At 41.2% G+C, this 23,475-nt stretch overlaps 1 long non-coding RNA gene across 1 annotated transcript; it reads left to right on the top strand.

Annotated features, from left to right (window-relative positions):
* Positions 1-6,693: 6,693 nt before the first annotated feature.
* LOC139436992 (uncharacterized) lies at positions 6,694-7,242 on the top strand. The gene is made up of 2 exons (XR_011646547.1): positions 6,694-6,816; positions 6,936-7,242. It is a non-coding gene; the product is annotated as an uncharacterized lncRNA (long non-coding RNA).
* Positions 7,243-23,475: the final 16,233 nt, after the last annotated feature.

The raw sequence follows: 23,475 nt of genomic DNA, 5'->3' as shown, positions 1-23,475 counted from the left end.
TCTGTATAATTCTGCTTGCATATAATTCATTAGATGTAATATGGAAAAACTTAAGAATCATTTATTAGGCCATAAAAGTAATATCTCTCTGGAAATAATTAAATTACAAAGAAAAATATTAGAGTTGTCTCATAATCAGATTCATGTAGCAAATGATAAGGATATTTTTTCAGACATGATTTCCCATATTACAAAGTTTAACCCAGTTAATTGTGTATTAATCCAGTTAATACACAGCATTTCCTGTCAGCTTTAGGAATAGGGCAAATCATATTTGTTCTGTTGCTCATGATTTTCACCTGTGACGGACAGTGCTTTAGAAGAAAATTGCAAAGTGTAGCATCTATGGGACAAGCACAGAAATTGGTGCTAATGAAATTACTTCAATAATTTCCCCAAGTTGAAGAGACTGGTTGGTAGTCAACAACGGGTAAGTCCCTCAAAATGAGGGCAACCTAAGACAGGCACAGTCACCTTGACTAAAACAAAAGGGGGAAATGTTGGAAAATGAGGCATAGTGGTCTCTCAAGGAGAAATGTGCTGTTTCCATGGCTACACTTGCAGCCTAAGGAATGCAGCAATTAAGAGTTTTGAGCAAACAGGATGAAGCTGTAAAAGCTGAAAAAATGATGAGCACATACACTTTGTAATTAAATAGAACACTTAGACTTTGTACCTTGAGATAAGATTCTTTTGAATTCCTTAGATCATGAGTAATGCTAATAGTTAAGTGCATGTTGCTGCTTGTTCTCACATAAACTGGGGTATATAAAGAACCCCTTGTAAACAATTAAGTTGTCTGAGGAGTCTTTACTCACAGAAACCCCTGATCCCAGTTCTCTCTCTTTCTTTCTCTTTGTTTCATTCTCTCTCTTTGTTTCCTTCCTGATACCGTTCAGGCCCAAATCTCCAACAATCATGAAACAGAGAAAGATAGTCCCTTTACACACTGTCTCCTACTTTTCCATTAGAATAGTAGAGATTTACCTAGTTGCTCAGTGTGGAAGAGACAAGGTTACAAAATCTTGGTGTCTTCAAAGAACACATGCCACTGATAAAAAGATTCAGGGAGTTCCTCAAGTTGGGAGAACTTGAGCTGCTGCTTCCTGTGAGTGCTGCTTATGTCTATCTAATAAAGGGTTCAGAATTGAGAAACTCAGAAGCCTGAAACATCTTAGCTCTTTCTGCAACTCAAAATCCTAGGAAATAGATGTTATAACATAATATCCATCTTCAAAGGAAGAGTTTCTCTTTCTTGTGTGTTACAAGTTATTTAGAAACAAGCACTGACATTTATTTGGCTCCTTCTATCCTAAGAGCTGCTGAAATTTTATAGTGAACTCAACAAAACAGTGATTTTTCAATACACAACAATGTATGAATTTGAGAATGTCAATGTTTGCCTAAAAGCACATTTACGTCAGCATAATCAGCAATCATCTTTGTTGCCTTCTTTCTTGCTAAAACAAGAAAAAGTCATTCCAACACTGGCAAAGAGATGAGGATGTCTCTTTTGGAAAGAATGTGACTTCAATTTTATTTATTTCATTTAAGGCTTTGCAAATAAATTAATGAGAAGCAAGTAGATAAACTATTTTAAAATGCTGACTTAATGCACATTCAGCTAAATGTTCTGGGGGAATTTCCTGAGTGCTCTGTGCTATGGGTCCAGCTCCCACTATAGGGTGAAGACAGGGATATTCAGCCTGCAGACAATGGAGGGGGGGCAAGGTGAGATGAGCAGGAACTACTATCAGGATACAGGCCTTCCTTTCCTAGGTGCAGCCCATGGCTCTTGTTTCTTTCGAGGATACCATCAGTTTTGGAACAAACTTCCAATTCATCTTTGAGGTATTGGCAGATGCCCAGACATGAGGTTGTGAGATCTTCCTTGTTAACCTGCACCTTCAGAATGTTTCTGGAGAGTCACACGCCTGTCCTTTCCCTCTTTCCCAAGTCTGCACCCCTGTGCTTCCAACCCCAATGTTCTTCTGCCTTGCACTCCTCATTATGGCAACTTCTGCTTTGGCTCCTGGAACCATAAAGGTCTTGTGGAACCCCTGCATCTGGTCACCAACTACTCCCCCCACAGGCATTTTGTCCTCTCTACTGCCCCTGGAAGCACCCCTTGTTCTACCCTTGGTCATCTTCCCTTTTCCCCAGAGTCAGCAAGCTATTCCAACAATCCCTTTGCCTTCATGTTGAGACCTGCTTCATAAATGGGCTTCATATATTTAGCTGCTCCTCTGACTCTATCTGTCCCAGCTTGCTGGACGCCTGCACCTGATGCCTCACAGTGACCCTGACCTACCCTAACTTCCAGCCTCCTTCATTCCTGTCAGATTTTGGATGGACTGGGGACTTGCCACTTATGCAAACCTTGCAATACATCATTGAAAGTTAGTGTATTTTAATATCTTATGTCCAAAGAAACATTCCCTCAAGTTTCACTCAAAAGACATTTGAAGATGATTCAGAAAATGGAAGGACAACCTCATCTCCCACAGAGCAAGATGGTAGAAGAGTCTGAGTCTGTGCTTCAGTTCGCTGCCTCAGCTGCTGCTGTAGGTGAAGGATGTTGAAGGATGCTCCATAGCTACTCCAGAGTCCCCTTCTTGTGCTGCACACTCCTTGGGGACAGAGGATCTTCCCAGTGGCTCCAAGGGGAAACTGACATTTTGTTAAAGACTGTGGGAGACACCTTCATCATGAAAACATAGAAGTGGGCTGTAGAGGAAACCGGAAACATCACAAATTTCCTCAAACTTGTGGCCACAGAAGAGTTGTTTATTTATGTGAATCACTCCTATGCCCCTTCCCCAGATGAGCGGTTGGAATGTTCGGTGAGGGTTTTGGCAGTTATGGTAAACTGTTCTTACATTATGGCAAATTTCAGACATGGGGAAGATCTAAACAAATGAAAAAAACAATTCAAAACTTAAAATTACCTTCACAAAGGAAACAGCTGCTGTGATATATTTTGATCCTTTTCGCAGGATATTTAAGCATATGATTTACTCAGCATGTAGTTATTATGACTAATGTTTATGTATAAGAATACATCCACAGGTACAGAATGAACTTACAAAAATATTAGTTGAATTAATACACAAATTATTATAACTATAGACTATTTTTCTCCAAGTATCCATGAGCCAGATCTGCCTCCAAGATACTGAAAAAGAAACTGCAAAAAGTTTCATTACCTGGTTCACAGAAAGACTCTTATAGTTTACCTGAGGAATTAGCAGAGCACTGAATTTTAACTGCAAAATTTCATTTAAAAAACATTCTATTTGTCTTATTCACAGAATTTAAATATATTAGGGGTGTGGGGTATGCCTTTTTATTTTATTTTTTATTAAATTATACATTTTTGAAGGTACATAGTTGACAAAAAATGTTACATTAAAAAATAAAAGAAGTTCCCGCACCCTACCCTGCTGTTCCTCCCATGTCAACCTCTTTCAGCATTGTGGCACATTCATTGCATTTGGTGAATACATTTTGGAGCGCTGTGGCACCACATGGACTATAGACTACATTGTGGTTTACACTCTCTCCCAGTCCATTCAGTGGGTTATGGCAGGATATATAATGTCCAGCATCTGTCTCTGCAATATCATTTAGGATAACTCCAAGTTCCAAAACTGCCCCCACATCTCACCTCTTCTTCCCGTTTCCACCCTCAGCAAACACGGTGGTCACTTCCTCCAGATCAATGCTATAATTTCTTCCATTACTAGTCACAATAGTTCTACCAGTAAGTTCACTCTAATCCATATTGAATTCCTACATCCTGTGGACCATGGTTTGGTGATGACCACTTCACCTCTATATTGAGAGGGTGCTTATGTCCTACATGGTTGATGGATGTGATTCTCCTGCTTGGAGTTGGAGGCACTCTCAGTTCACTGGTTTGGTGGTTGACCATTTTCACCTCCCTATTAGGCTATCTGTGCAAGTCCAACAAACTGGACAGTAGGAGCTGCAACTCTGCTAAGGCTCAGGCCACAGCTGGCACATGGCCATTCCAGAGATTCAAGTCTCTTGGGTATACACCAACCCCAGCACCAACCACAGATTCAATAAAAGTGACAGAAGAGATTTGTTAGAAAGGTCAGATCTGATCCAACACCATCACACTCAGGAACCCAAATTCCAAAGTAGAGCTCACTGACAAGGCACTGAAATCTGGAGGCAAATGCCATGATCACAGAACCTGTGTCTCCATAGCCCTCAGAACTCCAGTACCTGGGTTGTGTCTACTTTGGCTGTCTCTGGAATCCTGCTGAGGCATGCATAAGCATGAACACTCTGATGACCTTCTAACTCTTTTTTGAAGACTCTTAGTCATATAAACTCATTTGTCTTTACCATTTCCCCCTTTTATCGAAGGTCGCTTTCTAATTGCATCACCAGCTAGTGATTGGTAGTTATCCCTCAGCACCAGAAAGTCTCATCCCCAGGAGTCCTGTTCTACAGTGGGGGTGGGGTGGGGGATGAGGGAGGTAATGTGTGTACATACTGAGTTTGACTTAGACAGTGGCCACATTTCTGCAACATGGAGGCTCTCTGGAGTTGACTCTCAGGCACTCTGAAGCTCAGGCCTAGTTCAAATTTCAAGCACACAGACTCATATGCATAATCATCAGTTTCAAGGATATGCCTTTTTTAATATTTATTTCTACAGTTATTAATATCTTATTGTAAGTCGTTGACCTGCTGGTTGTATTTCTTAAATAGACCAGAAGAGGGCAGCCTAGCTGTCAGGAAAGCAAGCAGTTTGGTTTAACTTCTTTGGCTGGTGACAATGGGGTAAAAGCTGTTCTTACTAATTTCTCGCAAGCATCAAGCCAGGAAAGCAATCCTTTTTATAAGCTGGAAGTCAGAATTAGACAACATGCATAGTTTAAAATGAATTATTTCATTGGGAAAAAAGGAATATTACAAACTTTAGAAAATTGCAAGGTAGTTTCTTTTCATTCCTGTCACTTATTTTTTCCTGATTCCCAGTGGCAACTGCAGTGTTTATCTTTTGTTTATGAAATTTCAGGTAGCTGATGGGTATTCCTGGCAATATCATTGTGTTTTTCATATGTGTTTTCCAACTAGAAAGCCTTCAAAGAGACATTGAAAAAATGCTTCAGGTATTACGTGTATTTCTTGCAATGACTAAAATTTTACAATTTTATTATGCTGTTTAGATAGGTAAATGTTTGAAGTTAGACTTTACTTTCTATTCATTCCATATTCTTTATAATGCATTATTTTTATCAGAAAAAAAAGGCATTCCAAATAATTTACTGCCTACTCATGAACAGAAAATATGATAATACATAGTTTTTTAAGGTTCTAATTTTGTGAGAATTACACAGACTTACACACAAAAGCATATGTTGTGGAACTTACAGAACACATGTGCTTAAAAAATATGTTCCCACTACTGGAATCTCAATTGAACAAATTCCCATATCATGAATTTCCTCAGTATATACAAAATTTTCACCCCTCAAGTTCTTATTTGGCTTCAACTTATTTGGAGAGAAGTTAAAGTGATTTGATATTAGACAAGGTGACCTAAGGCATCATGAGAAATCATCTGAGAGATGCACCTCAAGGATATGAGCCAGTACCTGCAGGATGACCACCAGTGCTGCCTGGCTCACTGTGTCCTTGTTGATGAGTAGTAGGAGGCATAAGGCTGGCACCTCCATGGAGCCTCAGGGATGGCTCCCTCCATGGCTATGTCCCCTCACTACAGGACGCCAGGAATGGAGAAAAAGGTTACGGTGATGCTGCATCACAGCACTGGGTTGAGGGGGCATTTTGGGTGCTGTGCAGGGACTTCATCTTCACCAAAAAGAACTTCTTGTCTCCATCAGACCTTCATCAGCACACTCAGCAGAGATCTCTGTTCTGCCCCAGGAAGTTCTCACAGATGTAGCAGGTGTCCATTTTAGAGCAGAGCATGAGGTTTTACTGGCTAGCATATAAATCAACAGGTAGACTAAGAAACTGAACAACAAACTGTAGGAGAGCAGGGAGGAGGAGTGAAGGGAGAGAAGGATCTCTGGTCTGTGTGATGTGCAGCATGGTTGGGAGGAATATGATTGTTTCCTTAAGTTTCCATGACTTTCAGGCAGCCCCTCCCTGATAAGACATTAATAGCTGATCCTCAAAAAGAGGGCCTGCTCTGGAAATGCAGTGGGTGCTCAAAGTTTCAGACCTAACTGGTCATCCAGTTTAGGTCCTGGTTAATTTCTCTGTGGAAGGAAGGGAAACAGGTTGGGATTCCATTCATAGGGCAGCTTTCATTGGCCCTGACACACAGTTGTTTGGAGTCCCAATCTCCAGCTTCCTGAAACCAGCAATACAGGAGGAAGTGAATAGGTGAGCCATTATATGAGCCATATGTGTATCACTAGGAGAGAAGTGTGGACAACAAGTACAGTTCTTCAGGGTGAAGTGGAGAGAGAAAGCACTGCACTGTTTCTAGGAATGGAATGTCATTCCATGCTCTCAACCTCAGAAATTCTCACTGACTGTCACTGAAAGCTCTGGATGAAAATATTACAGGGTCATGAAAGAGCCTCAGATACAGGGAGGGAGCTCAAGTACTCTGTGTGGAAAGGGCATGCAAATGGGGTGTCTCCCTCTGGTCCTGAAAGCCAGCTCAGGCCAACACCCTGCAGCTCTGAGAGAGGAGTCCCCTCCCTTGTGGCTGAACTCTCCCTATTCTGTGGCCGGGACTGAGAAGTGGAGACACCATGAAGTGTGTTCTCTTCTGCACTTTACTTTTGTCAATGTTTCAAGGTAATATTAACTAGAAACTTGTTTTGTGCACCGTAAACATGTGGGTATGCATTTGTATTTGTGTGTGTGTGTGTATGTGTGTGAATGTGTATGACCCAACTTCCAATGTTTGTTTGCAGGTGTCTTGTGTGAAGTTCAGCTGGTGGAGTCTGGGGGTGACTTGCGACAGCCAGGAGGGTCTCTGCGCCTCTCATGTTCAGCCTCAGGATTCAACTTTGGTAGCTCTTACATGCACTGGGTTCGCCAGGCTCCAGGGAAGGGGCTGGAGTGGGTCTCATACATTAGTAGTACTGGTGGTAGCACATACTACGCAGACTCTGTGAAGGGCCGATTCACCACCTCCAGGGACAACAACAAGAACCAACTGTATCTGCAAATGAACGGCCTTAAAATGGAGGACACGGCCCTTTATTACTGTGCGAGAGACACAGTGAGGGGAAGGCAAGGCTGACCCAGACAAAAACCTCTTCTGTGGGGAGGCCCTGAGGGATGCTCAGGAGTCACTGAGCACAAGGAACAGCTGCAGGAGCAGGTGCTGGGTGGTGGTTAAGGACTGGTCTCCTGACAGCGTCTGGGGCTTCCTCTCCAGCTAACTGCTCCCACAGTGATCATGTCTAATTTGATGTCCCTGAGTCTATCATTGATCTAGTACATTAGAATAGTTTTGATGCAACAGGAGGAAGCACAATCACATTCAAAACAGTGAACTCTCCCTTTTGAAGGCAGCAATGACTGCCAATGTTTGCCTGGTTCAGAATTCTTAGTTTGTCATGGTAACCTGGTGAGTCTGTCACAATGAGACTGAAAGCAGAATCTGCAGTTATATTCCTCATTAGCTAAATCTCTGAGCAGTACCAGGGACTAGATTGTACTGCATTTCAACTTGTACTAATACTCACAGCAAAGTGTTCATATCATTCTCAAAATTCATCTCATTGTCTATTTCTCTAGTCCACTTTATTTTCCCTGAATCTTACTTTTCACCGTTCCCTCTTTCTTTATATTCACTGTCGATGAAGAACATGTTTCCTGTGGCCTAATTCCCAAGACTCAGTCATATTATATTGTTCTTCTGTGACAATGACCAATCTGAAATCTGAGGACAAGACCTCATTGTGAGAGTGAAGTGAGTTGAAGTCAGTGTGAGCTCAGACACAAACCTCTCCTGTAGGACAGAAGGAGGGGCTGGGCTTTATGGTGAACTAAGGACCAGGGGTCCCTTAGCGCCCAACTCAGGAGCAGAAGCAGGTGGTCTAGGTTTGCTCTTAGAATCTGGTGTTTCCTGTTATTGTCCAGAAATATCTTGCCTCACAAATCTGCTTTTGTTCTTCCTTGACAATTCCCTAAACTCTCATCTTTGAATGGTTAATGTACAATGAGAAATTAAAGCATTTTAAAAATAATTATATATTTTTTATTTTTAAAGGACATTTAGGTTACATAAATGTTACATCAAAATATATCAGACTTCCATCTACCACACCCCATTCCCTCCCACAATTTCTCCCATTAACATCTGTCATTAGATTCGTACATTCGTTAAAATAAATGAACACATTTTGAAGCATGCTACTAATCATGGACTATAATTTCCATTATAGTTTACACTTTGCATCCCACAATTTTACAGGTTTTGACAAAATGTATAATGTTTGGCATCCATCATTGTATTATCATGCAGAATGTCAACTTTTTTATTAATAATTCAAAGATCACAATGCTGTTATATTCATCTATCATTATTGATAACAGGGAAAGCAAGTGTCCTTAATCCAAACTCCACTGCTATGCAAGACTTTTTTATTTTCTCCACTGAATCAGTTTTTCCTTAATAAAAGGCTTATATTCCCAGAATATTCAATGTCTGATATTTATATGGGATTGTCTTTTGTCAATTTATCTGCCCTGCATGGAGCTGAAACACAATTTTAATGGCTTCCATCCTGCACTTCTCTTTGGAACCTATAGTTGTGTGTCTCAGTGAGTTTCCCTACCACCCATTCCTTGCCAACATCAGGAAGGGAACCATCCTCAGTGACTCTTTATTTTTTTGTCTTTATTTATTTTTTACTGTTACATTCCAAAAATATGAGGTCCCCATAAATCCCCATCCCCATAATCCCACTCCTGCCCCCATAACAACAACCTCCTCCATCATCATGAGACATTCATTGCATTTGGTGAATACATCTCTCAGCACCGCTGCACCTCATGGTCAATGGTCCACATCATAGCCCACACTCTCCCACAGTCCACCCAGTGGTCCACGGGAGGACATACAATGTTTGGTAACTGTCCCTGCAGCATCACCCAGGACAACCCCAAGTCCCGAAATGCCCCAACATCTCATCTCTTCCTCCCACTCCCTACCCCCAGCAGCCACCATGGCCACTTTCTCCCCAACAATGTCACATTTTCTTTTCTTTTTTTTTTTTTTACTTTTTACTTTTTTTTATTTTTTATTTTTTTATTTTTATTTTTTTAATTTTTTATTCATTTTTAAAAAAAAATATTACATTCAAAAAATATGAAGTCCCATTCAAGCCCACGCCCCCAACCCCCACTCCCCCCACAGCAACACTCGCTCCCATCATCATGACACATCCATTGCACCTGGTAAATACATCTCTGGGCATCGCTGCACCCCATAGTCAATGGTCCACATCATAGTCCACACTCTCCCACGTTCCATCCAGTGGGCCCTGGAGGGATCTACAATGTCCCGTAATTGACCATGAAGCACCACCCAGGACAACTCCACGTCCCGAAAACACCTCCCCATTTCATCTCTTCCTCCCATTCCCCGCACCCAGCAACCACCATGGCCACCCTTCCCATACCAATGCAACATTTTCTCTGTGGACATTGGATTGGTTGTGTCCATTGAACATCTATGTCAAGTGGGGGCTTAGATTTCACATGGATACTGGATGCAATCCTCCTGCTTTCAGTTGTAGGCACTCTAGGTTCCATGGTGTGGTGGTTGACATTCTTCAACTCTGTGTTAGCTGAGTGGGGTAAGTCCAATAAATCAGAGTGTAGGAGCTGAAGTCTGTTGAGGCTCAGGGCCTGGCTATCATATTGTCAGTCCAGAGATTCAAATCTCCTAGATATATCTTAAACCCCAGCATCAACTACAATTCCAGAAAAATAGCATGAAAGTCTTGTGTAAAGAGATCCCATCTGTGACCAGCTCCAACATGCAGAAACACCAGCTCCAAAGAAGGGACAACAGACATGGCAGTGAACCCCAAGTGCCATGACCATAGAACTTGTGGGTCTCTTTAGCCCTCAAAAGAACCAATACCTGGGGTTGTATCTACTTTATCTGTCTCTGAGACTCTGCTCAGGTGTGCATAAGTGCAATCCTTCTGACAACCTCCAGACTCTTTTTTAGAGACTCGTAGCCATATAAACTCATTTCTCCTTTCCATTTCCCCCTTACATTAGGTCAAACAGCATTTTAAACTCCTGTTATTATATGTAGACAGGGATATTCTGCTGGTCCGTGTTGAACCTTTAATGCAAGGTCATTTTCTAGTTGCATCATCAGCTGGTACTTGGTAATGATCCCTCGGTGCCATGGAGGCTCATCCCTGGGTGTCATGTCCCACGCCGGGGGTAATGCGTTGCATTTACATGCTGAATTTGGTTTCAAGACTGGCCACATTTGAGTAACATCAAGGCTGTCAAGAGGAAATTCCTAGGCACAGTGCTGCTCTAGGCCTTGTTCTTATTTCAGGCATATAGGCTCACAAGCATAGACATTAGTATCAGGGGCTCACTGTTGGACCCTCATTCCTTCCTGGTCCTTACCATTGCACCTGGGGGACTGCCACTCCCCTAGGGACCACAGCAGAGCACCCCTGGCCAGGAACCCAGTAGCCCCCCAGCTGTTGTTTTTAATTGTTGCCACTATGAGTATGTCCAAACATTACCATGCACGCTGGACATATGCCCTATATAATTCCCTGTCAACCACATATCACCTGTCAATAACATCCTATACCAGGATTCCTCCACTGCCATTGTTGGACCACTCTGTGATCCAAAACGTCCTGAAAAGTGAAGCCCAATATAATGTCAGGATCCCTTACTAGTAAAATGGAATATAGCAATGGGTTTAAAGGTTAGATAAAAAATACGTATTGATTTGGAAAAATTCTACATCCTTCTTTTTCTTTTCTTTTTTCCTAATTATTGAGCTTCTCTTCACAAGAGCCTTAGATCATAGTAATTCATATATACAATATACAGTACTCCCACACCTCCACCATAAAACCTTTTCCCTTCTACAGCGATAATCTTATAACTTATTCACATCATATTTACTTAAACTGATGTACAGACTCTGAGACAATAGCTTTCAAACAAGGTGACATCTGTGCTTACATTATAATCCATACTTTAGGATATACAGTTTTCTAAATTTTATTTATCCTATGTTTTACATTATGGTTTACATTATTAGTCTGTCGTCCCCTATATGTTTTTGGTGTAATATTACATGTTTTATATCCATCCTTGTGTACTCTCACGAAACTCCTCTCTTACCCCCACATTTACCTTGGTTCCAGCTATTCAACATCCATTTTCCCCTCCCCTTGGGGCCCATAGCAACAGCCAATCTCCATTTCCCGAGGAGCCATGCCCAGAAATACTTGCAACAGTGCTGAGGGCCTGACTTGCTCAACTGCCCTAATGCCCTGGGAGCCATCCTTTCTCTCGAGAGATACAGTTCCCTCTTTTTTGATGGCATTAGTCCTCCCCAGGATGTGGGTCCACCCCAACTCTCACTTCTTGGGTCTCTACCCATTGGTACAACCCACCATGACAAAATGGGCCTTCAGCCATTCTCCAGGGGACCGTCCTGCATCAGACTATCCCCTCTGAGCATCCTAAACAGGTAACCCCCCTAATTATATTTTGATACGATTTTCTCAGCATTTTATTCGCAACCAACACCTGACACACTCCTATGTTCGTATGTTGCCCCTTCTTCCCCCCAATTTTTTGGGCACTATTACCCATCCAACCATCCCCAGTCCCCCTCAAGCCCACAAAGCCCCACCCAAAGGCAACCCCTTGCCCCCATTTTATCTCTTCTTTGTGCTCATACTTACTGCCAGCTTATCATAGATTCCACCCCTGCAGACATCGGCTCACATCCTTCCTCCACCCCCCAATATCCTATAAGCCTATTTTCCAGTCTCTAGCTCTCTGTGGCAGCTTGCTTATTTCATATCATTGAGGTCATGTAGTATTTGTCCTTCAATGCCTGGGTTGCTTCACTCAGCATAAGGTTCTCAAGATTCATCCATGTTATCACGTTTTTTTTGTAGTGTATTTGTTCTTAAAGCTGAGTAGTATTCCATTGTATGTATATATCACATTTTATTGATCCACTCATCTGTTGATGGGCATTTGGGTTGATTCCAACTTTTGGCGATAGTGAACAATGCTGCTATGAACATTGGTGTGCATATATCAGTTTGTGTCCTTGTTTTCAGTTCTGCTGGGTATATACCAAGCGGTGTTATTGCTGGGTCATATTGCAAATCTATGGTTAGTTTTTTGAGAAACCGTCAAACTGTCCTCCAGAATGGTTGTATCCTTCTGCATTCCCACCAGCAGTGGATGACTGTTCCCATTTCTTCACATCCTCTCCAGCATTTGTATTCTTCCTTTTATTCATAGTTGCCAATCTTATGCGAGTAAGATGGTATATCATTATAGTTTTGATTTGCATTTCCCTGATAGCTAGAGATTTGGAGCATTTTTTCATGTGTTTTTTAGCCATTTGTATTTCTTCTTTGGAGAAGTGTCTGTTTAAATCTTTTTCCCATTTTTTAAATGGGTTGTTTATCTTTTTATTTTCAAGATATATGAGTTCTTTATATATGCAAGTTATAAGTCTCTTATCAGATATATGGTTGCCAAATATTTTCTCCCATTGTGTGGGTTCCCTTTTTACTTTCTTGACAAACTCCTTTGAGGTGCAGAAGGATTTAATTTTGAAGAAGTCCCATTTATCTATTAGTTCTTTTGCTGCTCATGCTTTCGGTGTGATATTCATGAAGCCATTTCCTATTACAAGGTTCTGTAGATGTTTCCCTACACTGTTTTCCAAGGTCTTTATGGTCTTGGCTCTTATATTTAGGCCTTTGATCCATCTTGAGTTGATCTTTGTATAAGATGTGAGATGGTCGAAGCCAAACTCAGCATGTAAATGCAATGCCTTCCCTCCAGCGTGGGACATGACACCCGGGGATGAACCTCCCTGGCAAGGAGGGACCACTATCAAATACCAACTGATGATGCAACTGGAAAAGGACCTTATACGGAAGGTTCAATGTGGATCAGCAGAATATCCATGTCTACATAAAATAACATGACTTTAAAATGCTGTTTGACCTAAAGTAAGGGGGAAATGGAAAGGAGAAATGAGTTTATATGGCTACGAGTTTCTAAAAAAGAGTCTGGAGGCTGGCAGAAGGATTGCCCTCATGCACAACTGAGCAGAGTCAGAGAGACAGATAAAGCAGATACAACCCCCAGATATTGGTTCCTTTGAAGGCTAAAGAGACCCATGAGAGTTATGGTCATGGCCGATGGGGTTAACTATCAGGGCAGATGGCCCCTCTTTGGAAATGGTGTTTATGTGTGATGAATCTGGACTCAGATGGGATCTCCCTTCATAAGTCTTTCATGCTAATGTGCTGGAGGTGCAGTTAACGTTGGGGTTTAAGATATATTTAGGGGATTTGAATCTCTGGACCGACAATGTGATAGCCAGGTCCTGAGCCTCAACAGACTCCAGCACCTACAATCTGATTTATTGGACTTACCACACTCAGCTAAGATGGAGTTGAAGAAGGACAATCACCACACCATGGAGCCTAGAGTGATTACAACTGAAAATGGGAGGATTTCATCCAGCATCCATGTGGAATCTGAGCCTCCTCTTGACATAGAGTTGCAATGGACACAACCAAACCAATGTCCACATAGAAGAGGTGGCATTGGATTGGGAAAAGTGGACATGGTGGACGATGGGTATGGGGAAAGGCAGGAAGAGATGAGAGGTGGAGGCGTCTTTGGGACATGAAGCTTCCCTGGATGGTGCCTCAGAGGTAATCACCGGACATTGTAAATCCTCATAGGGCCCACTGGATGGAATGGAGGAGAGTAGGGGCCATGATGTGGACCATTGTCTATGAGGTGCAGAGGTGCCCAAAGATGTACTTACCAAATCCAATGGATGTGTCATGATGATGGGAACGAGTGTTGTTGGGGGGGGAGAGGGGGGGTGGGGGGTGGGGATGAATGGGACCTCACATATATATTTTTAATGTAATATTATTACAAAGTCAATAAAAAAAAGTAATGAATGAATAATGAAAAAAAAAAAAAGATGTGAGATGGTAATCCTCTTTTATTCTTCTACATATGGCTATCCAGTTCTTCAGGCACCATTTGTTGAATAGACCATTCTCTCCCAGTTGAGAGGGTTTGGTGGCTTTATCGAATATTATGTGGCTATATATGTGAGGTTCTATATCAGAACTTTCAATTCAATTCCATTGGTCTGTATGTCTCTACTTATGCCAATACCATGCTGTTTTCACTACTGTAGCTTTGTAGTATGTTTTGAAGTCAGGAAGTGTGATTCCTCCAATTTCGTTTTTCTTTTTCAATATGTCTTTGGCTATTCAGGGCCTCTTTCCTTTTTCAAATAAATTTCATAGTTTTTCTAGTACCTTAAGGAAGGCTGTGTTGATTTTTATTGGGATTGCATTGAATGTGTAGATCAGTTTTGGTAGGATAGACATCTTAATAATATTTAGTCTTCCTATCCATGAACAAGGAATATTCTTCCATTTATTTAGGTCTTCTTTGATTTCCTTGAACAGTCTTGTATAGTTCTCAGTGTATAAGTTTTTTACATCTTTAGTAAAATTTACTCCTAAATATTTGATTTTTTTTTACTATTGTGAATGGTATTTGTTTCTTGATTTCCTCCTGATCTTGCTCATTATTGGTGTACAGAAATGCTACTGATTTTTGTGCATTGATCTTATAACCTGTGACTTTACTAAATTCATTTATGATTTCTAGAAGCTTTGTTGTAGATCTCTCAGGGTTTTCTATGTACAGGATCACGTCATCTGTAAATAATGAAATTTTGACATCTTCCTTTCCAATTTGAATGCCTGTTATATCTTGTTCTTGCCTCAGTACTCGAGCAAGTACTTCTAAGACAACGTTAAATAGAAGGGGATACAATGGGTATCCTTGTCTTGTTCCTAACTTTAGAGGGAAGGATTTTAGAATTTCTCCATTGTAAACAATGTTGGCTGTAGGTTTTTCGTATATACTTTTTACCATGTTGAAAAATTTTCCTTGTATTCCGAACTTTTGGAGTGTTTTTATCAAGAAAGGGTGCTGTATTTTGTCAAATGCTTTTTCTGCATCTATAGATATAATTATGTGATTTTTTTCCTTCAATCTGTTTATATGGTGTATTACATTGATTGATTTTCTTATGTTGAACCATCCTTGCATACCTGGAATAAATCCCACTTGGTCATGGTGTATAATTTGTTTAATGTGTTGTTGAATATGATTAGCAAGTATTTTGTTGAGGATTTTTGTGTCTAGGTATATTAGAGAAATTGGTCTGTAATTTGCCTTTGTTGTGGTATCTTTGTTTGGCTTTGGTACTAGGGTAATGTTGGCATCATAGAAGGAGTTAGGCAATGTTCCTTCTGTTTCGATTTTTTGGAATAGTTTCAGCAGGATTGGTGTTAGTTCTTTCCGGAATGTTTTGTAGAATTCACCTGTGAAGCCGTCTGGCCCTGGGTTCTTCTTAGTTGGGAGGTTTTTAATGACAGATTCTATCTCTTTATTGTGATTAGTTTGCTGAGATCATCAATTTCTTCTTTTGTCAATATAGGCTGCTTATGTGTTTCTAGGAATTTGTCCATTTCCTCTGAATTGTCATTTTTTTGGAATATAGTTTTTCAAAGTATCCTCTTATGATAGTCTTTATTTTTGTGGGGTCAGTGGTGATATCTCCTTTCTCATTTCTTATTTTGTGTATTTGCATCTTCCCTCTTTTTTTCTTTGTTAGTCTCGCTAAATGTTTGTCAGTTTTGTTGATCTTCTCAAAAAACCAGCTCTTGGTCTTGTTTATCTTTTCAAGTGCTTTCTTATTTTCTATTTCATTTAGTTCTGCTCTTATCTTTGTTATTTCCTTCCTTATTCTTCTTGTTGGATTACTTTGTTGTTTTTTTTTCTAATTCCTCCAAATGTGCAGTTAGTTCTTCAATTTTTGCTCTTTCTTCTTTTTGATATATGAATTTATGGCTATAAATTTCCCTCTCAGTACTGCTTTTGCTTATCCCATAAATTCTGGTATGTTGTGTTATCATTATCATTTATTTCAAGGTCATCATTGATTTCTTATGAGATTTCCTCTTTGACCCACTCTTTTTCTAAGAGTGTGCTGTTTAATTTCTAAATCATGGTGTGAAATCTGGGCCTCTGACCCTTGCAAATTTCCAGCTTCACTCCACTGTGGTCAGAGATATTATTTTGTATGATTTCAGTCTTTTTGAATTCATTCAGCCTTTCTTTGTGGCCTAGCATATGGTCTATCTTGGAGAATGATCCATGTGTGCTTGAGAAAAATGTATATCCTGCTGTGTTTGGGTGTAATGATCTATATATGTCTATTATAACCAGCTCCTCTAATATACTGTTCAAATGTTTTGTTTCTTTAGTGATTCTCTTTTGAGATGCTCTGTCCAGAGTTGATAGTGGAGTAGTAAAATCCCCCACTATAATTGTAGATGCATCTATTCTTTCACTTAGTTTTTTCAGCATTTTCCTCATGTATTTAGAGGCGCCCTTGTTAGGAGCATAAATATTTATGATTGTTCAATCTTCTTGACAGATTGTCCCTTTCACTAAAATGTAGTATCCTTCTTTGTCTCTCACAATTTTTTCACATTTAAAGTCTATTTTGTCTGATATTAATATAGCTACTCCTGCATTTTTTTGTATGATTGTTTTCCAACCATTCACTTTCAGCCTCCATGAGTCTCTGGATCTAAGATGTGTCTCTTGTAGACAGTATATAGATGGGTCATATTTCATTATCCAATGTCCCAGTCTGAATCTTTTGATAGATGAGTTTAATCCGTTGACATTCAGTGTTATTACTTTCAAGGAATTGTTTGTGTTAGCCATATTTTGATTGGACTTGTGTTTGTCATATTTTGTTTGCTTTTTTCCCCCTTCTCTTTTTGTCTTTTTTGATGCTCTTACACTCTCCTCCAACTCTGCCTCTCCTGTTTTTTCCTTTCTTCCTGTAGAACTCCCTTTAGATTTTCTTGAAGGGGAGGTTTCTTGTTGACATTCGCTTTCAGTTTCTGTTTATCTGTGAATATTTTGAACTCTCCATCATTTTTGAATGCTAGTTTTGCTGGATAGAATATTCTTGGTTGGAATTTTTTTCCTTCAGTACCTTGACTATATCATACCACTGCCTTCTTGCCTCCATGGTTTCAGATGAGAAATCAGCACTTAATCTTATTGAACTTCCCTTGTATGTGATAGTTTTCTTTTCTCTTGCTGCTTTTAGAATTTTCTTTGTCTTGAGTGTTGGATAATTTTACAAGTATATGTCTTGAGGTGGGCCTGTTGGGGTTTATGATGATTGGGGTGTGCTGTGCTTCTTGGATATGTACTTCTGTCTCTTTCAGTATATTTGGAAAGTTTTCAGCCATTATTTTCTGCAACACTCCTTCTGACCCCTTTCCCTTCTCTTCTCCTTCTGGCATGCCCATAATACGTATGTTTGAGCATTTTGCATTATCATTCAGGTCCCTAAGTCCTAGCTGGTGTTTTTCTATCTTTTTATCGACCACTTCTAATATCTGTTTGATTTCCGATGTACTGTCTTCCACATCACTAATTCTCTGCTCTGCCTCTTCTAGTCTGCTGATATTTCCTGCAAGTGTATTTTTGATTTCTTGAACTGTGGTGTTCATTCCCATCATGTCTGTTATGTTTTTGCATATGTCTGCAATTTCCCCTCAAAGTGTTGCCTTCATGTTGTTAACCTCTTCCTTTACTTCATTAAGTTTGTCGGTGATAAATGTTCTGAAATCTTTCATTACTTGTGCGAAGTTCTGCTCCCCTTCCTGGTTTTTAGTTAGTTCATTGGATTCAGCCATATTTTCCTGATTACTTGTTTGGTTTGTAGATTTTTGTTGCTGTCTGGTCATCATTTTATCTTGACAGGTTTAATCAGTTCCTTAGCTTCTTTGTCTAGTCTTGGGCATTTATTAGCTGTTGTTTTTGCATACGCGTTATATCTTCTCTTTGTCACTTTGTTCTTCTTATTCTAATTTCTTATTTCTGGTTGAGTTCACTTTAAAGGAAAGTATTAGGGTCAGGGAAAGGCAGTTATGTAAGCAAGGAAATAGTGTAAAGTAGTATTGGTGATAAATGTTAACAGAGCAACAATATGAGATCTGGGAGGATGGATATTAGATTCATGTAAGTTGTGTAGAGTTATAGCAATAGGTATAGTACCTATAATGAGGTAGTCAACTGAATATGGGAGGAATATGGTTTGAATTAAAAAACTATTGTTTTCGTAAGAGAGGGAAAATGAAAAGAAAGGTAATAATTTCAAGAGTGAATAACAGACAGAAAACAAAACAAAGGTATTAGAAATTAAGAGTTAGACACTTTGTGGATCAAAGAAAGGGAGGTGGAATATAAGACAGACAGTAGATGATGGAGGATATCAAGATGTAGGGGAAAGGGGATAGTGTAGGTAGCCAAAATCAATTCACACAGAAATGAGGCAGTGGAGGTTGAGGAAACCCAGCAAATGTCAGGTGTTCCCTGCAGCACCTATTGTATAATTAAGATAAAATAAAATAAGAAGAAAATGAGGAACAAGAGAGAGAGAAAAAAAACAGAAAAAAAAAGAGAAGAAAGGAAGAAAGAAAAAGGGGGTGGGTAAAGGTCGGAGAACAGGTAGGGAAAAGAAAAAAAAGATATACACCAACCACATCAGCAACAAAAACAAAGAAAACCTTAAATAACTGAAAAAAAAAGACTTTGGGGGATACGCTGGGAGAAAAGACTAGGGGATAATGCAATGTTAGCAGTCAGGACATTAAAAAATATATAAAATAAGATAAAATGAAAATAAAAACAAAACAAAATGAAACAAAAAAGAAAAAAAGCAAACATTGAGGGCTAGGACATTCAAGAACCTCAGATGGACCTCAGGGCGTGATAGATTCAGGGATGGAAAGTCTGAGATATTGAAGACTCAAGAGGTCTGAGTCTCTGGGTTGTGGGTCACCAGGGTTTAGGGGACTCAGACCTGGCAACCTCAAATCTGGTCAACAGGGAGCCTGGGAGAACACCCCTTGAGGGATCCCCACAGCTGGGTGCCAGCCCTATGGGGGAAGTCAGATCCGCAAACTCTATCTTATGTGTCTTAACCCCACAATTCACTCACTCACTGGGTTCTATTCTGTGGATGTATCATCAATTCGGCTTCAGGACAGCTCCCACCCAGTAAGCCCCCAGAACAGCCACCTGAGGATGCCTCTACACTGCAGCCAATTTAATGATGAAGATCAGGGGGTGGGGCTCCAGCCGGAAACGCTGACAACAGATTCCAAAACGAAATTCCCAAGTTTCGCAAAATATTCCCCCAATCGGCTTCCAGACTTGCCCCCCCCCGCCCCCGCCACACCCTCTAACAGCCTCTCTTTATTGCCAGCAATCTAAGTCCGCTGCAGATCGGCAGCCGGGTTTGGGGGTGGGGCAGAGCTCCAGGTGGAAGCGCTATTAATTGTGTCCACAATCAAAAATTTTCCGCTTTGCAACAAAACCCCCTTTGTCTCCCCAAATCAGTCTGCAAAGGCGTACTGTCTTGTCAAGCCCCTAACAGCCCGCACAGGGCTTGCAAATTCCCCAGTACTACAAAGCCTCCAAAAACTGCAGTCGCAGCACCAGTTCTGTGGCTTCACCCACCCCAGGAGGGAGCGCCCGGTGCACAGCTCTCACCTCCGTGCAATACAGTTTCAATTATATCTTATACACTAATCCTCTCCATTACCTTCCCACCAAATCGATGTCCAGACACTTCCTGCCCTGCAAAAGTCCTGAAACAGCCTGGTCCTGGAGAACCTCCAATGCTGCCCAGCCGCTTCATTGCATGAGAGATCGTCAGGTAAGCTCACTCAGCTACCATCTTGCCCCGACCCTAAATGATTACTTTCATAAGTCCAAGTCTCTGCTCAATACCTTATTTTCCAGAAGGAAATTTTATTTGGGAACTAATCCAAACCAGAATTGCTTGGTAGCATCGTGCCATCCATTAATACTGGCTGACTGGACCCACTGTAGATAATGACAGCTCTCCCTAGGATGCAACTGGAAGAATAGCCAGTTTCTCTCCTTGAACACTGAGTCCGCATTCTCCCCTTCTTTTAGTATGGTCTGAGTCCGAAGAATTCAATTTCAGTTTTCTTATCCAGTCATGCCCCCAGGTCTTTTCTCCCAATCTTAGTCTGCGTTTTTTCCACAAATGTCCAAATCAATCCCCATTTCTAATTTCCTCCTGGGAGGATAAACTGAATGGTAATTCTGGGAATGGCCTACTATCATTTCCACTAAATGTTTGGATTACTGAGCTAGTAAGAGGCATTCTTCCTGGCCCAAAAAAAGTAAATGTATTTTTTTTTCACTTATGAAAATAACTTTTATTTTTATGTTCATTTATTTTTTTTTGATTTTTTTTATTGACTTTGTAATAATATTACATTAAAAATATATATATATATGAGGTCCCATTGAACCCTACCACCCCCACCCCACCTCTCCGCCCCCCCCCCCAGCAACAATCCCTCCCTTCATCATGACACATCCATTGCATTTGGCAAGTACATCTCTGGGCACCCCCGCACCCCATGGTCAACGGTCCACACCATGGCCCACACTCTCCCCCATTCCATTCAGTGGGCCCTGTGAGGATTTACAATGTCCGGTGATTGCCCCTGAAGCACCATCCAGGGCAGCTCCATGTCCCAAAGATGCCTCCACCTTTCATCTCTTCCTGCCTTTCCCCATATCCATCAGCCATCATGTCCACTTTTCTCAATCCAATGCCACCTTTTCTATGTGGACATTGGATTGGTTGTGTCCATTGCACCTCTATGTCAAGAGGAGGCTCAGATTCCACATGGATGCTGGATGCAATCCTCCCACTTTCAGTTGTAATCACTCTAGGCTCCATGGTGTGGTGGTTGTCCTTCTTCAACTCCATCTTAGCTGAGTGTGGTGAGCCCAATAAGTCAGATTGTAGGTGCTGGAGTCTGTTGAGGCTCAGGAACTGGCTATCACATTGACAGTCCAGAGATTCAACTCCCCTAAATATATCTTAAACCCTGACACTAACTGCACCTCCAGCACATTAGCATGAAAGTCTTATGAAGAGAGATCCCATCTGAGTCCAGATTCATCACACATAAACACCAGTTCCAAAGAGGGGCCATCTGATCTGGTAGTTAACCCCATCAGCCATGACCATAACTCCCATGGGTCTCTTTAGCTCTCAAAGGAACCGATATCTGGGGGTTGTATCTGCTTTATCTGTCTCTCAGACTCTGCTCAGTTGTGCATAAGGGCAATCCTTCTGACAGCCTCCAGACTCTTTTTTAGAGACTCATAGCCATATAAACTCATTTCTCCTTTCCATTTCCCCCTTACATTAGGTCAAACAGCATTTTAAAGTCATGTTATTTTATGTAGACAGGGATATTCCGCTGATCCGCGTTGAACCTTCCGTATGAGGTCATTTTCCAGTTGCATCATCAGTTGGTAGTTGATAGTGGTCCCTCGGTGCCAGGGAGGCTCATCCCCGGGTGTCATGTCCCATGCTGGGGGGAAGGCATTGCATTTACATGCTGAGTTTGGCTTCGAGACTGGCCACATTTGAGTAACATGAAGGCTGACAGGAGGAAATTCCCAGGCACAATGCTGCTCTAGGCCTTGTTCTTATTTTAGGCTTATCAGCTCACAAGCATAGTCATTAGCGTCAGGGGCTCACTGTTGAACCCTCACTCCCTCCCGGTCCCCGCCGCTGCACCTGGGAGACTGTCGCTGCTCCCCTACGGACCACGACAGAGCACCACTGGCCAGGAACCCAGTACCCCCCCTGCTGTGGTTTTTAATTGTTGCCACTATGAGTATATCCAAACATTGCCATGCACCCTGGACATATGTTCTGTACAGCTCACTGTCAGCCATATATCCCCTGTCAATGGTATCCCATACCAGTATTCCTCCATTGCCTTTGTTGAACCACTCTGTGATCCAGAACTCCCCGAAATTTGAAGCCCAATATAATGTCATGGTCCCTTACTAGGGAATGGCATATAGTGATGGGTTTAAAGGATAGATAAAGAACTTGCATAAAGTTAGATAAAGAACTTAGATAAAGAATGTTGATTTGAAAAAATTCCACATCCTATCCTTTTTTTTTTTTCCCCCCCTAATTATTCAGCATTTCTTCACAGGAGTCCTAGACCACAGCAATGCATATATATAATATACAGCACTCCCACACATCCACCAGAAAACCTTTTCCCTTCCACAGTGATACTCTTACGCCCTATTCATATCATATTTACTTAAGGTGATGTACAGAGTCTGAGATATTAGCTTTCTAACAAGGTAACATCTGTGCTTACATTATGGTGCATACTTTAGGATACACAGTTCTTTACATTTTTAGTTATCCTATGTTTTACATTATGGTTTACATTATCAGTCTGTCATCTCCTATATGTTATGGTGTAATATTACATGTTTTATATCCATCCTTGTGTACTCTCAAGAAACTCCTCTCTTGACCCCATTTACTTTGGTTCCACACATTTAACGTCCATTTTCCCTTCCACCTTGGTGCCCACAGTGACAGCCAACCTCCGTTTCCTGAGGAGCCACTTCCAGAGATAGATGGAATAGTGTTCAGGGCCTAACTTGCTCAACTGCCCCAATGCCCTGGGAGCCACCCTTTCTCTCGAGGGATACAGTTCCCTCTATTTGATGGCATTAGTCCTCCCCAGGATGTGGGTCCACCCCCACTCTCACTACTTGGGATTCTACCCCATGGTGTCACCCACTCTGGCAGAATGAGCATTTAGATATTCCCCAGGAGCCCGTCCTGCATCAGACCCTCCCCTCCGAGCATTCTAAACAGGTAACCCTCTTTATTATATTTTGATATGATTTTCTCGGCATTTTACTCTCCACCACCTCCTGACCCTCTCCTGTGTTCGTATGCTACCCTTCCCTCCCCCCACTTTTGGGCAACGTTACCCATCCATCCCTCCCCAGCCACCCTCAAACCCATAAAGCCCCAACCAAAGGCAACCTCTTGCCCCCCTTTTATCTCTTCTTTGTGTTCATACTTACCACCATCTCGTCTTAAATTCCAACCCTGCAGACATCGGCTCATATCCTTCCTCCACCTTCCGATTTCCTGTAAGCCTATCATTCAGTCTCTTGCTATCTAGGGCAGCTTGTTTATTTCATATCATTGAGGTCATGTAGTAT

The sequence above is a fragment of the Dasypus novemcinctus genome, chromosome 19, assembly GCF_030445035.2.
Source record: "Dasypus novemcinctus isolate mDasNov1 chromosome 19, mDasNov1.1.hap2, whole genome shotgun sequence".
Classification (NCBI taxonomy): domain Eukaryota; kingdom Metazoa; phylum Chordata; class Mammalia; order Cingulata; family Dasypodidae; genus Dasypus; species Dasypus novemcinctus.
The sequence above is the reverse complement of the archived record's forward strand: the minus strand, read 5'-3'. Positions and strand labels throughout refer to the sequence as shown.